The sequence below is a fragment of the Podarcis filfolensis genome (genome assembly GCF_964270895.1).
Source record: "Podarcis filfolensis genome assembly, chromosome: 15".
Classification (NCBI taxonomy): Eukaryota; Metazoa; Chordata; class Lepidosauria; order Squamata; family Lacertidae; genus Podarcis; species Podarcis filfolensis.
Genome location: NC_139618.1, coordinates 7,241,024 through 7,250,199, shown reverse-complemented (window position 1 = coordinate 7,250,199; position 9,176 = coordinate 7,241,024).

The following is a 9,176-nucleotide window of genomic DNA, read 5'->3' as shown; positions in this document are numbered from 1 at the left end:
GGTTGGACTCGATGGCCCTTGTGGTCTCTTCCAACTCTATGATTCTATGATTCTATGATTGTCTGGCTGAAGGTAGACTGAGGTTGGTGGGGCAGTGCCCAGTTTGCCCTTATGGACCTGCCTCCGTTGGTAACAAGGAACCCAACAGTCACTCAGTGCAGCTGCAATGCTACCCCTCCAAGCAGCACACCATTCCCATAGATCCTCTGGTTCCTCCCTCCCTCCTCCCACATTTGCAACTCCTTTGGTGGTGTTTTCCCTCCTAGCCGATTTCTGAGCTGGCTTGATTTATGGGATGTCAGAAGATCCTGACTTGCCAACATGGAGGAGGAGGTTGCAAGTGAATGTGTTTCTGGGATGACTCTGACTCCCCTTGTCCTCCCCGCGGCGGTTCAAAGATATATATATATATATTGAGCTCCCAAGAATTATAATAATAACAGCAGCCAGCTTCAGCCTGGGAGTTGCTAGCTGGCTCTGCATCTAGAAGAGGTGCTTGTAAGGAGGGAAGGGCAGGTGGGGAAGAAGGCAAAAGCGGTGAGGTTCTAAGGAGATGGCTATTATCCGTAGGTCATTAAAATTAAAATTGGCATCGGCTGCCATTACTCTGGCATTACAGGGGACAGTTGGGTGAAATTGCACACTGCATTTCTTAAATATTTTGTTTGTTGCTGTCCTCACAGAGTGACCCAGAGTGACTTCCCATTAAAACAATTAAGAACAAAGAAAAACCCCAACCCTATAAATTTTGCTAAATAAAACAAAGGAACAAACTTGCTGAAACTCCTTTGGCTACTACACAATTGTTAAAGGTGCAAACCCCCTTTCTTCTCTTGAAGCTCATCAGGGATGGGTGAGGGGGGGGACCTGTGGTCTGCCAGATATTGCTTTCCTCTGGCTCTCCTTAGACCCTGCTGGAGTGGCCCATATTCAGGGATGGTGATAGTTCAGCACTATCCAATTCTCTGTTAAAGTAATGGTAAAGGGATCCCTAACCATTAGGTCCCGTTGTGACCGACTCTGGGGTTGCGCGCTCATCTCGCTTTATTTGCCGAGGGAGCCGGCGTACAGCTTCCGGGTCATGTGGCCAGCATGACTAAGCCACTTCTGGCGAAACAGAGCAGCTCACGGAAACGCCGTTTACCTTCCCGCCAGAGAGGTACCTATTTATCTACTTGCACTTTGAGGTGCTTTCGAACTTCTGGGTGGGCACGAGAAGGGACCGAGCAACGGGAGCTCACCCTGAACTGCCCCCGAACCTCCAGCCTTTTGATTGGCTAGTCCTAGGCTCTGTGGTTTAACCCACAGCGCCACCCGCGTCCCTCTAATTCTCCGTTGTCACTTAAAATGCTGTGGAAACCAATGGAGTCTTCAGCTTGTGTCGCAGTAAATGTGGTAGTCTTGAAGGTGCCACGCGGCTTTCAGAGCGTGAGTCACCCTGAGCACTTTGGAGGAAAGATGTGTGTTGATCAAACAAATGTGATTGATCACATATACTAACATAGGAGCTTCGGAGCTTGTAGAAGCTTCTCCTTCCTCTCTCATAATACTAGAACCAGGGGACATCCAATGAAACTGAATGCTGGAAGACTCGGGACAGGCGAAATAAAGTCTTGTGCAAGGTGGAACAATGGCATTCCCTCCGATGGGATGTAGTGGTGATTTACACCAACTAGGATGGCTTCAGAAGAGGATGAGACAAATTAAGATTATCGGTGGCAACTACGTTACTCTGAATGCCAGTCATTGGAAATCAGAAAATGGAAGAGCGTTCAGGTTCTGCTTCTGAGCTTCCAGAGGTATCTGGCTGGCCACAATGAGAAAGGGTGCTGGCCTGATCCAGGATAGCTGCTCTTATAATCTTAGAGATAAGGGCGTAATTATGGCACCCTCTTTAAATTGATCTCAAACAGCCCAATGTTAGTAGGGACAAAATTATGAGGAACCCCTTCTGCAAAATCCAGAATCTTCTAGACTCCACCCTTGACCCCCATACTGGGTCTCTATATTCCAACTTTGCCCAGCCACCCCTGTGGTGCAATATGGCCTAGCTGCTGCTGTGCCAGTGTGGTGTAGTGGTTAGAGTGTCAGACTAGAGCATGGGAGACCCAGGTTCAAATCCCCACTGGGCCATGAAGCTCCCAGGGTGACCTTGGGCTAGTCACTCACTCCACGCTAGCCTACTGCACAGGGTTGTTGTGAAGATAAAATGGGGAAGAGGGGGAGAACTTGGTTCTCCACCTTGAGCTCCTTGGAGGAAAGATGGGATACAGATGTACTAAATGATAATAATAAGGAATATATATACCCATCAGGACGCGGGTGGCGCTGTGGTCTAAACCACAGAGCCTAGGGCTTGCCGATCAGAAGGTCAGTGGTTCGAATCCCCACGATGGAGTGAGCTCCCATTGCTCAGTCCCTGCTCCAGCCAACCTAGCAGTTCGAAAGCACGTCAAGTGCAAGTAGATAAATAGGTACCACTCCAGCGGGAAGGTAAATGGCGTTTCCGTGTGCTGCTCTGGTTCGCCAGAAGAGCTTAGTCATGCTGGCCACATGTGCCGGAAGCTGCACGCCGGCTCCCTCGGCCAGTAAAGCGAGATGAGTGCCGCAACCCCAGAGTCGGTCATGACTGGACCTAACGGTCAGGGGTCCCTTTACCTTTATATACCCATCAGCCTCAAACTACAGTATGTATATCACCTATCCACGTTCCCTTCTCCAGCTCAGCGTATTTTGTGAAATTCGGAAACAAACAAGAAAGACTATTATCTTTACAAATGAGGGAGAGTTAATCGCCTTGCACCTCTCCGCCAAACCCCCAAAGCGGGCAGTGGGCAGTGAATTTCAGCCCGCCGTTGCCTGCGGGTCTAACATAAGGAGAGGTGCAAAACTCCCCACTGGGAACACCATCAGCCTTCCAGCTTGGAGACGTGAGGCAGCTGGCCTATGGCAGTCCCGTGGCCCCCTTTCTATTGCGCTCCAGTGAAATCCAGTTAACAGCCAGCTCCACCTGTTTAAGGAAAGAGACATGCCTATATTTTCCTCTGTGTGCGTGGGTGGGTCAAATTTCACCTTTTACAGGGCGCAGCGTGGGCAACGTGCGAGGAGAACCTCTGTTTTAACTTTTGGGTGGCTGTCGTTTTGGCTTTCCCCAGTGAAGGTGTCATCCAGGCCACCTGCGTGACTCCATCACTCTCGCTCTGCTCAGAACGGTGTGAAATTTAACTTTTTTCCTTTTCTCTCTCCCCTACCCTCCCAATTTCTTCTCTGGACTTTTTCTCTTTCTCTTCTCTTCTCTTTTTTTAAATTCCCCCCTCAAGCGGAACTGTTCTCAGAGAAACATTCCATTTCACAAGCGCTAACGACTTTCCTCTGTGCGCTTGCATTAATGAGGCCCAGGCCTGGCCCTCATCGGAGGGAAGCCATGCAAGTAATTGCCCGCATTTTTAATTCAGGAGGGTTATGATAGGAGAATCAAAGTCACACACTACAGTCGCTGAGGCCGACTCGGTCACGGGCCATTGGCTTGGCCAATTTTCTTTGATTTTTTTCCCCTTTTTTGAAAAAAAATCTATATTTATTGCTCTCCCCGTTTCCATCTCCTTCATTCTACTTGTGTGCGAGTCTGTTTCATTAAAATAATAATAAACAAACCTTCGTTTTGAAAAGCCAGTCTTCTCGGAGACCCCCACGAAAGTTTCCAAGCTTTAGGCTTTTCAGCCTAGAAGCTGAGGTCGTCCCCTGGCCCCTTGCTTCCCTGGTTGACGGCTGGAGATTATTCCACACCTGGGCCTAACCGTTGGGTTCTGGGAGACTGCCTCCGCTAACACTCTCCCCCAGATCGAGTTCGGTCTGCTGAGAAGAGGGTTGATGCATCCAGTAGGAAACTCGCTCGAGAAAGAGGGCAGTTTTTGGCCATGCCTCCCCCACCCAGCTACCCAAGGCCCTCTTGGGAAAGGAGAAGACAATCAAATTAGGACCCTAAACAACCAATTTTGCCTTTACGAAGGGTCACTAGCTGGATCAAGGGCCACGGCTTCATGTCTTGTGGGAAAGGAGGTTGGAAGGAGATGAGTGTATAGGTGTTTTTAACTATCTCAGGGTGCTAAACGTGACTCTCGCCTCCAAAACCGGTCAACAGCAGTGAGAGGCTGCACGCACAAGGTACATGTGAAGCACATTTTTCTACCCAAAGATTCGTGGGAACTGTAGTTCTCCCCTAACAGAGCAAACCCTGTTTTTGGTTTTTGGTGGTGATGTGCTTTAATTGTATAAGCAGTAATAGAAGATTATTCCTTTCACATAGCCCCACTTGGAATCATCTTCATAGGATCGGTTTATGGGCATATTTATTGACAGAAGTCTAGTTCAAAGTGCTGGTTTTGACCTATAAAGCCTCAGGGACCACTTCTCCCCGTATGAACCTACCCAGACCCTGCATTCCTCCTCTGAGGCCCTTCTTTGCTTGCCTCCTCTGAGACAGGTCCGGAAGGTGGCAAGTTAAGAAGTGGCCTTTTGTGCAGTAGCTCCCCGCTTGTGGGATGCTCTCGCCAGGGAGGCATGCCTGACGCCTTCGTTGCGTATCTTTAGGCGCCAGGCGGAAACATTTCTCTTCACCCAGGCCTTTGGCTAACTAAACAATCTATGGCCTTTTAAACTTTGTGGGGGGGTATTGTTTTTGTTTGTTATTATGGTATGTATTTTGTGTTTTCATATTGTAAACCACCCTGTGATCTTCAGATGAAGGGTGGCATAGAAAATTTAATTGATTGATTGATTGATTGATTGATTATCTGCAAGAGTCCAGGAATGGATTGGTGAGCAAACAGGATCAAGACCAAAAATGCAGGAGTGTGGGTGAGTCCCCTTGGTTAAATAAATAAATAAAATAAATAGGTTCACAAACAGCACCAGTGATTGTGCTTTCTGGCTTGGCTTTGGCAAATATTTGATGGATGGACATCAGGAACAGGGCCTATTTGGTGGTGGGACCACAGATGTGGAGCTCTCTCCCAGGGAGGTCCAGCAAGAACCCTCCCTTTCTGTTTTTAGGACACTTCCAGGCTGTTGCTATTTTCAGGCAGGATTCCAACTACGTACCGGCAAATTAAGGCTGCACAATCAAAGTTGATTTCGAACGGGATTTTTTGCAACAAGGAAAGTGATGAGGAAATGTGTTGGAAAATGTGTGATAACATTTTCATGGCGCAACATCTAACTTCCCTTCAAACAAATCATCTCAATAAAGTGGCTGGATGGAAGCAGGCAAATGTTGATTTTAAAAAAGAAAAGAAAAAAGGTGTTTTAGAATTGACTTTTGCTGTCTTTTGATTGTGAATTTCTAAATTTGCTGCTTTAAAAAAACTGCTGCGTTTTATACATTATATATTTTAAGTGTCACCTTTTCTTATTGTTGTTATTACACTTTGTTTTTCTGTAAGCCACTTTTGAAAACTGTTTTAAAAGCAGGGAATAAACAAATAACACTCGTTCCATTGGGTCACACACACCCCAAAATAAAATTTGTACCTGGGCCCATTGGCAAGGAAAGTCTCATCTTGCAGTCCAGTATTGCACATGTTTACTCAGAAGAAAGTGCGGCTGTAATCAATAGGGCATCCTCCTCAAGATTGCATCAGGTGGCCATTTACCCATTGTCAAGATGACAGAGATTTACATAAATGTGCATGTGCTAATTTATATATCAAAGATGCAAATCTTTAAAGAGCGGTATAATACACCCCACTGTAGTGGGGATGACTGTGACCAGTGATCTTTCTGGGTGTGTACAGTGGTACCTCGGGTTACATACGCTTCAGGTTACAGACTCCGCTAACCCAGAAATAGTACCTCGGGTTAAGAACTTTGCTTCAGGATGAGCACAGAAATCGTGCTCCGGCGGTACAGCAGCAGCGGGAGGCCCCATTAGCTAAAGTGGTGCTTCAGGTTAAGAACAGTTTCAGGTTAAGAACAGACCTCTGGAACGAATTAAGTTCTTAACCCGAGGTACCACTGTACCTGCTTATTCTGCTGTGCAGCTGCTGGCGATTTCAGAATCCCAGCTGCTAAGAACATAAACCCTATTCAATCAGGCCAAAGGACCATCTATGCCGGCATTCACAGTAACCAACCAGATACCTATGGGAAGCTCTAGGAAAGCAGCTTTGAACCTTTCCAGACTCAGGGTCCACTAATAATCTATTTTTCTCTCTCTTTCTCTCCACCCCCTTCTCCTTTTCTTGCTCCCTTTTGTTCCTTCTTTATATCTCCTTTATTTTAACTCTCTTTTTTTTACCCGAAATGAAAGAAAGAGGCCCTAGTTCTGTTGATGCCCATAGACTGGAGTGTGTAAAATAGAATGCAGTCAAGGTTTACCTGCTAAAGACCCAGGCATGATTTTGAAATAGCACTAAGGCTTTAGGATCCTATTTGCATGAAGAGACACAATAATATTTCTGTTGATGTTTTTTTACAAGGTCAGGAGCTGACATTTCGGCTCTACCTTCCGGAATATCTTTAAGTGCCAGGCAAAAACATACCCTTTCTCCCAGGCCTTTAGCTAATTAAACAATCCATGAGTGTGTTGTGTAGGGTACTGTTTTTGTTTGCTACTATGGTGTGTATTTTTGTTCTTTTATATCAGAGGTCAGCAACCTTTTTCAGCCGTGGGCCAGTCCACCGTCCCTCAGACCATGTGGTGGGCTGGATTATATTTTGCTGGGGGGGGGGGAAATGAACGAATTCCTATGCCCCACAAATAACCCAGAGATGCATTTTAAATAAAAGGACACATGCTACTCATGTAAAAACACACTGATTCCCGGACCGTCCGCGGGCTGGATTGCCTACCCCTGTTTTATATTGTAAACGTGCTACTCTGCTTTCCTTTAAACCACATCAGCAAGGCCAAGTGAGGGGTCTTGTCTTCTGGACAACCCAGAACCTCCATACACACTGCCTCAGAGAGATCACTTTGATGCCAGCAGCCAATGCAGTGGTTTGACTTCACCCCTGGAGGCACACTCCATTGTCTCTCCAGACAGACGGGTGTCAACAGCAATGGCAAACCACCCTGTGATCCTTGGGTGAAGGGCAGTATAGAAGTTGGAACCACCACCACAACATTCCCAACTTTATGAGGAATGGTTGAAGGAGTTGGGTACGTTTAGCCTGGAGAAGAGAAGACTGAGAGGTGAAAGGATAGCCACCTTCAAATATCTTCTGTGTGCTCTAGAAGGTGGGACCTGGACCATTGAATTCAAATGACAAAAAAAGGAGATTCCAATTTAACATTAGGAAGAACTTTGATAAGAGATGTCAGACAGTGGAATGGACCAGTGGCTGATCTTCTAGTCTCCAATTTCAGCAGCGCCCTGTGTGACGCCAAAAGTTGCCCCCTTCCCACCTCTTGTGCTCCATTCTAAATCATAGTTGCAGTGTCCCTGGCAGAGTCCCCAAAGCTCCAAAGGTAAAGGACCCCTGGATGGTTAAGTCCAGTCAAAGGCGACTATGGGGTTGCGGCCCTCAGCTCGCTTTCAGGCCGAGGGAACCGGCATTTGTCCACAGAAAGCTTTCCAGGTCATGTGGCCAGCATGACTAAACTGCTTCTGGTGCAACGGAACACTGTGACGGAAACCAGGGTGCACTGAAATCTGTTTACCTTCCTGCCAGAGTGGTACCTATTTCTCTACTTGCACTGGTGTGCTTTCGAACTGCTAGGTTGGCAGGAGCTGGGACAGAGCAACGGGAGCTCACCCCGTCGCAGGATTTGAACCGCTGACCTTCTGATTGGCAAGCCCAAGAGGCTCAGTGGTTTAGACCACAGCACCACCCGCTTCACCAAGGCTCCACACCCAGTGTGACCGAACCAGTCATGCTCCCCTAAATCTGCCTCCGAGTGGACTCTGTCAGTAGGTAGAGGACTCCATTGGAGGTTTTCCAGCGGAGGTTGGGTGGCCATCTGCCAGGGATTCTTTAGCTGTGGTTCCTGCATTGCAAGGGGCTGGACTAGATGACCCTTGGGGTCCCTCCCAACTCTACAATTCTGTGATTCTAAAAGCCCTACTTGGAGATGCCCTAGTATTGAACATGGAACCTTCTGCATTCAATTCTGAAGAGCTTCAGACTGGGGTGTGGAGCTTGAAGGCTACTTCTCAGGGTTTCTGCACTTCTTGTGTTTCATACCTGAAACTCGCCTTTGCCAGCTCACCGTTCCAGGTGTTGTTCATTCAGAACTACCCCTTACAGGGTGTCCAGTCCAAATGTGATGTTTTCCTCCCCCCCCCCCACTGCATCCCAGCAGAATCTTCCAGTAACACCTGCCGCCGCCAAGCTCAATTTATTCAGCCTGTCGAAATGGGTCCCTTTTAGGGGTCTGAAGGTCACTGCATCTTGTTTCTGCTGCCCACGGCGATGCCATTACTCACTTCCTGTGTTTTGAAATGAAGGCTGGCATCACAGACCAGGTTCATGACTGTGCAGGTTATCTCAGAAGTCGAAACAGGGAACAGCCTTTTCGTGATGTGTTGCGGAAAAGCACACACAATATCCGCATATATGCAAGGTGTGTCATGAAACCCTAATAAGTGGGGTTTCATGTACATACAGCACACCGCTTTTAAATGAAAAATAGCTCCAGGGGGTTATGCTTTGAGTGGGAGAGTGATGGCAGGGGAGGCTGCTTAACCCCTTCCCCACCTGCCGTTTCCCTGCTCTAAATTGTCCCCATCCGAGATTGGATGTGTCATTACGCTTGCAAACACACATATGGACAGAGTAGACCCGTTGAAATTAACGGGACTCATTTTAGTCGAGTTCATTAAGTTAAATAGGTGTGCTCTGGGTAGGATTAACATTGGATGCAACCTCCCCCGCTCCAATTTAAATAAAACAAAATTTAGAGTTTGCTCCCCAAGGAAAGCAGAATCTTCCTTTTCAAGTGTGTTACCTTTTCCTTGGTTCCTTTCTTAAATATTAACCCAAACGCCATTGGATGAGTGTTCAATGGAGCAGAAGGACCCCTGTTCAAAGTACGTGTGTCTTGTGCAAGTATCTGTTGCTCTGGGGGGTGGGGTTTGGGAGGGTGATTTTACTGAGGACGCATTCCCCTTTCTTTCTGACCCTCGATGCCATGCTACCCCTTGCGCTAAAGTGGGGCAATCCTCAGTGGTATGAAA